This window comes from Neomonachus schauinslandi, chromosome 1 (genome assembly GCF_002201575.2).
Source record: "Neomonachus schauinslandi chromosome 1, ASM220157v2, whole genome shotgun sequence".
NCBI lineage: Eukaryota > Metazoa > Chordata > Mammalia > Carnivora > Phocidae > Neomonachus > Neomonachus schauinslandi.
Genome location: NC_058403.1, coordinates 188,554,736 through 188,561,118, shown reverse-complemented (window position 1 = coordinate 188,561,118; position 6,383 = coordinate 188,554,736). Strand labels below are relative to the sequence as shown.

At 53.5% G+C, this 6,383-nt stretch overlaps 1 long non-coding RNA gene across 1 annotated transcript; it reads left to right on the top strand.

Annotated features, from left to right (window-relative positions):
• Positions 1 to 517: 517 nt before the first annotated feature.
• On the top strand, positions 518 to 5,860 carry LOC110584905. Its single transcript, XR_002480597.1, has 4 exons — positions 518 to 620; positions 1,423 to 1,547; positions 4,163 to 4,342; positions 5,796 to 5,860. It is a non-coding gene; the product is annotated as an uncharacterized LOC110584905 (long non-coding RNA).
• Positions 5,861 to 6,383: the final 523 nt, after the last annotated feature.

Genomic DNA, 6,383 nt, shown 5'->3' with positions numbered 1-6,383 from the left:
AGAAGCAAAGCGGTCCTCTCACCATGCGGCCGGCAGCTTGGGTACAGCGGGTGACCTCTGGCTGGCCCAGCAGGCAGGACTTGGCCTTCTTGCCAGGCTGGGCACTGATCCGCAGACAGGTCCCAGACAGGGGAGGCTGCGTGGGACAGCCGGGCCGTGGGGCTCGGGGCAGGCTTGTGTGGGGATGTGAACCTCTGGCTGGACAGCCCCCATTAATACTAGATCTTTTAAGACACTTGGGGGCAAGGGCTCTCCCAGAGCAGAGACTCTGAGAGCGGAGTACTTCATTCACCAGGACAGTAGTCCTGGCAGGGAGGGCTGGGCTGGGCTTGGGCCAGGAAAATATCTGGAGGCCGGATTCCAGGCTCAGAGCCAAGTTCTCAAAGTTCCCCCAGCAGTTACCCTCCTCCTCAGTTGCTACCCCTCCTTCCTTCTTTTTATCGCCAGCATGGGACGAGGTTAAGGCCGAAACCAGCCTGGGCTTGAATCCCAGCTCTTTCCTTACAGTTGTGTGACCCGGGGGTAGGGCATGATCCGACCCCTGGGAGCCTCAGTTTCTTCATCTGTGCGTGTGTGTTGCTATAATCACACGGCGCAGGGTTGCTCTGCGGCTGAAAGAGGTAGGTGTGTACTGCTGGGGCCACGGTTCTGTTAGAGCCTAAATCAGATGATGTCATTCTGTTTTATACTACCCCACTTGACCAAAGGGGGGAAACAGTGGCCCCCAACCCCATGGGGGCCTGAGGGTGAAATGAGGTGACTTGAGTAAAGCTCTGAGCAGAGGATTTGGACAACAGCAATTCTCCAGAGAAGTTAGGGGCTGTAGTTAAAATGCCGTCAAGGCTACTCAGGATGAAACCACTGCCCACTGGCAAGTCCCCAGTAACTGGTCTGACTAAGCAGAACACCCTTTCTTAAGAGATGGCTGGGCAGGGGGAACCTTGCAGCCCTCCCTCCCCTCTAGCACATTGCCTGACTAGGAGGTGGTGGTGATTTCTGACACAGATGATTTATGAAATGGCAGTTGGTAGTGAAGGGTCAGGATGAGGTATTCTAGATCCAGCTTTGCCCATAGCATGAAATTCCCCATGGTCCAAAGTTCTGTTCCATCAAGTCTTGCTTGCCTCTCAGACTTCACTTCCCATTCCCTTCTCTCCCTGACAATTCTTTCATACCCCCTTCCTCCTCACCCCAGGGCCTTTGCACTTGCTGTTCTCTCTGCCTGGAATGTTTCCCATCTCTCTCCCTCAACTCCATTTTTTAATCTTGCATGATTCTTTCCTTTTTATCCATCAGGCTCCATTATCACCTCCTCAGAGAAGCCTGCCCTGACTCTATGCAAACCAGCCTCCTGGGCTAATTATTTTTTTCATAGCATTTATCAGCAACTGGAATGATGTTATGTCTGTGTTTATTGTTCAGCTCCTGCACCTGAATGGCAGCTCCACAAAGGCTGGGACCTGGTCTGTCTTGTTCATCAGTGTAGCCCCTTGGTGTAAAATAGAGCTTGGCACATTGCAGTCACACAACATATATTGGTGGAGTGGGTGAGTACATGATGGGGGATGAAATGAAACAGTCTAAGTATGTAGAGTGTCTAACACAGCCCTAGCTCATTGCAAGAGCTCCCTGCATGGCAAATATTAGTCCTGTTTCCTCCGGGCAAGCAAAAATGTGGCTTCTTCCTTTGCTCCTTCTCCTGGGTCCAGCCCCTGCCTCAGCGCCACCCCCCCATTCCCTTTCTCCCTGTTTCAGTCATGGCTGGGGTACAGCTTCTGATTTCCTGCAGTAAGGAGAGCATCCACAAAATTGTAAAGGGCAGTGACTAAGTTGGCTGTCAGCCAGAGCAGTAAAAATGCCATACGTCAACCCTGAAGATCAAACTCCTTTGGCAGCCATCCCATAATTATCCACCAGCTTGGCTCTTGGTGGGATGGGAGGAGAGAAAAGGAATTTTACCTGTTTATTAATTTTTCCCCATCTGCTTGGAGTCCTGCTGAAATATGACTTATGAGCTTCACTAAAAGCCTAGTTGACTGGAGCCCTCGATTGGCTGAAGGTCCGAAGCCCAGCTCCCGACAGGATGTGGGTCTGCAATGCAAGAATTGGACCCCATGCCGTAGGCAGGAATGGGGGTGGTGGCTCCAGAGCCCAGCACAGGGCCTGCCACCAAGGAGGTGCTTGGGATGCAGACACAGAGGATTTATGAAAAGACAGTTGGTCGGGCGGAGTCAAGATCCAGCTTTGCCTTGTCTCACTGTGTGGCCTGGGCACAGCTTGTAGCCTCTCTTTCTCCATCTGTGAAATGGACATAAACACCTGCTCCTTCTTGACCCACAATCTTGTAGAGGGAAGCAAGGCTTACAAAATGGGGGAAGGTTTTGAGAATGTTGACTCAGAGGTTCTGAGCAATTTTCAAAGGTCTCCAGAGGCATTCAGGAGGAGGAGGAAGAGGAGGAGGAGGAGGAAGAGGAGGAGGAGGAGTGGATGTGGGAGAGGAAGGGGAAGAGGAGGAGGAGGGAGAAAACATTGTTCACCCCTGAGTGGTTTCAGGGCAAGTATTTCTGAAGGGTGTTTCCTGTAGTGATGTAGATCGGCTGGGATTCCAACCCTTAATCTGAGGCTTCTTAGCTGTGTGACTTTGGACAAGTCTCTTGGCCTCTCTGAGCCTCATTCTCCTCCCCTGTAAAAGGAGACAACAATGGGCCACCACATGGGGCCGAGGATGAAATGCATATAAACCCCTGCACAGAGCATATAACCACAATTCCCCCTAGAAGTCAGGTGCTGATGTTGTGATGCTGTTAATAATGTGATAGTAAATCCATCGCCCATTCATAAGTCCCAGGCATCCTGTCCATTAAGCACAGCACCCTTCCCCAAACTGGGTGGGCAGGGGTAACCTTGCTACCTTTCCCTTTCTATCTTGGGCTGCCACCTACTGGTGAGGACCAGAATTACAGTTGCTGGAAAGCCCCACAGGGGCTGCGCAAACAGAGGCACACCCGCCCCCCTTTGCCTCCCCATCCTCAGTCTCGGGAAAGAGGAGTGGTGGGCTGATGCGGAGAGGATAGGGAAATAGGAGTCCCAAATTCTGAGGCCCATGAGTAGACTGCAGAGACTCCTGAAGTCTTGTCCACCCCGATGGTGAGAAAAATCCGTCCTCAAGTCTTGTCCGGTTTACTTCCTGAATATCCCTGGGACTGGTCCTCTTTTTTCCATCCCCAGGGCACCGCTCTGGCTGAGGCAGCAGCCTACTCCCCTGGCCTCCCTTTCTCCACTCCCTTCTCCATACAGCAGCCGGGAGGAATTTTCAAAAACTACAAACCTGATTGGCTCATTCCCCAATTTCAATCTCTCCATGTGTCCCCACAGCCCCTGGACAAAGTCCAAGCCCCTGCACCCAGCCCACAGGACCCTTAAGCCTGTCACCCCTGCCCGCTCAGCCCTTGTTACCCACCTCTGCCCCTTCCAGGCCTCTCCAGCTTGCAGGCCTGGTCCATGCTGCTCCCTGGCCTGGCCTCCGGGATCCCCTCTTTGCCTGGTGAACTCCTGTGCCTCCTGCAGGCTCAGTGTAGATGCTGCTTCCTCCAGATGCCTCCCTTGATCCTGCAGTTCCTGCCCCCCGCCCCCAAACATAGCCTTTATCAAGTCCTACTGCCTCTTGATCTTCGTCCCCCTGGACTATGAGCAGGGACTGTGTCTGGTTTTCTTCACTATGGTATCCTCAGTGCCTACCCAGTTCTTGTGTAGCAGGTAATGACTGACTAGGAAACAATCTCATAAGGGGGCTGTAGACCCAACTCTCTACAGCCATTTTCTTGGACTGTCTTGCCTAACTCTGAGCTGGTGGGGGTCGGCGGTGGCGGGGGGGGGGGGGTCTCCGTAGTGGCCACAGTGCCCTGAAAATGGTGTTGAGCATCTGATGGGTATTTGCCACTTTGTGATGCCCACCCTGTGGGGCGGGAGGGAGGACCTAGAAGGGGCTGGCTCTAGAATGCCATCTCCTTGGTAGGTTTTGGTGGTACCGCTGGTGGTCTTTTGGGCTCCCTGCCATCATGTGGAGGATGTGCCAACTGAGGCCTGCCCCTGGTTGAGGAGGGGAGGGGGCATGACCCACTTCGTGTTCTCCAGCATGCACAGCAGGTGGCTTCTCCTACAGGTCCCGTGTGGCAGCGGCAAGTGCGGCTTCCTCACTCTGAGCCTTTCCTCACCAGGAACTCTCTTTATGACAATTCCTGCATATCAGGTGGTCTTGTCTCCTTGCCCAGGCTCAGTTCCATCTGGCTGGCCATGGTCACTGCCTCTCTTAGGATGGATTCCCCAAGAAGCCGACTTGCGGGTGAGTGTTCTCATGCAGGTGATTAAGGATGCAGGTAGGGGAGTGGTAGGGGAGTGGTAGGGGAGGATAGGGAAGGGGACACAACCAAGCAAAGGGACACTTTCAGGTCCACTCCCAGCTTGATCCCACGGGAACCGTGGAGTGTAGATTGTAGCTCCTGGTTGTCCAGCCCCAGGACAGGGAGCTGGGCTTGCACACTCCAGCCGGGCAGTCAGCAGCTCTACTCTACTCTACTCTGGCACCTCCTGGCCTCTCTTTTCTGCCTCTGGGAGCTAAGAATGAGTAGCCCGAGGGCAGTTCTCCAAAGAGGCTCATAGACGCACTCCTAGAGGCAAAAACTGGGTGAGGGGGCCTGGGTGGGCACCAGCCATTCCGCTGTGCTCCCCCACTCCAGGAGACCCTTTCCCCAATTCTCTGATTCATCCTGTTGACATTTTCTCAATCTTCTTTAAAGTGCTATGCAAGACAGCTTCTGGAAAAGTACCACGAGTCTTCTCTTACAACCAGCAGGCCACCCCATGTCCTTTTAAAATAGCGGCCACTGCCCAGAGCTCTGCCTAGCCCTACTTCTGGCCCTGAACTCACTTTAGAAGTCCTTATTGGTTTTTTAAATTTTATAAGGTATTCTTCCTTGTTGTAAAGAAAGATCCCAAACATACAAAGGTGTTTATGGTAGTAATGGAAATTTCCTGCCCCCTTCTTCATTCCCAGGGTGGGTATCTGGCCAGATGTTTTCCCAAACATACATACATATACATATAAATATATATATTTTTTCTCTTTGACAACTTTTGGCATTGTGGATATTTTATCCTATTTCCTGCCCCTACGCCCCCGAGATGGATTGAATCCCCCATTTCTCACAGGGGAGCTCTCTGGCTCAGAGAGGTGGCATCTGCTCACCCAGCTAGCCAGTGGAGAGCCAATACTCAGACCCAGGCTCGGCCTTCTGTCCACCACACTGCCTGCAACAGAGTAGAACAAGGAGTGAGTCAGCCGAGAGAAAAGGAGTGGCACCATCAGGGTCCAGGGCCTGCAGAAAACCACCATTCAGTCCCAGGGACTGGGAAGGGAGAGTGACCGGGTTCAGTGGCGGCCCTGTTTAGCACGGACGGTCAAGTGTGAACAGAAGACCCTGCCACTGGGAACAAAAGGGCAGGAATGAAGCACATTCATTTGCTTATGTAGCCGCCAGGCATCCTACACCACACAAATGGAGTGTCTGTATAGGAGTTAGTGGGGGCTGCCAGCAAACTCCCCCTTTAATCCCTGAGAGTGATCTGCAGTGGGAAAAATGGGGTAATGGAATTACTTCCTCAGCCCAGCCTGCTCCAAGTTGTCCTATCGGGCTTTGAACACTGATCTCAACCCCATTGCAACTGTAGCCCAAGTCCCAGCCCATCGCGTCCTCTGGCCGCAGGGTCCCACACTCTTGTCCTCCTCTCTACCCCAGACCCTCTTGGCACACTGGAAGCCCTGACTGTGTCCAGGGCCCCACCTCACTGGTGTGCACAGGACCTGTCTGCTGGCCCACGGCTCAGGGCATTTGCACTTCTGTGGGAGCTTTGCAGTCTTACTGGCCCACACTCCAGGAGCCCAGGTACCAGTCCTGTCTGCTTCCATGTCCCCCTCCCAGGATTTGGTCTAGGCACCCCACCCATGGCCCTTCTCAGAGACCCCAGGCAGGGTATTCATACCATATCCTTTGGGCCTTACTACCTCCGTGGGCTCCAGTGGCTGGTATCAACGTCTCTTGGCTAAGGACTCACTGTGCAGCCACGGACGGCCACGCTTTCCTCTGTAGGGCAGACAAGAGGTGCTCAGGAATTCCCATCAGCCCCAACACTAGCAGCCCCCCAGCAATGATGGGTGCACAAGCAGCTCAGCTCCCTCACCCTGGCTCAGAGATCTCTGATGTGTGTATTCTACACTGATTCCTGGGGGTCCTCCAGAAACTGAGCTCCACTCACCCACGGCCCTAGGAGAGTCGACAACACAGCCTTTACTGGCTGCCTTCCCTTCCCCACCCCCACTGTTTTCC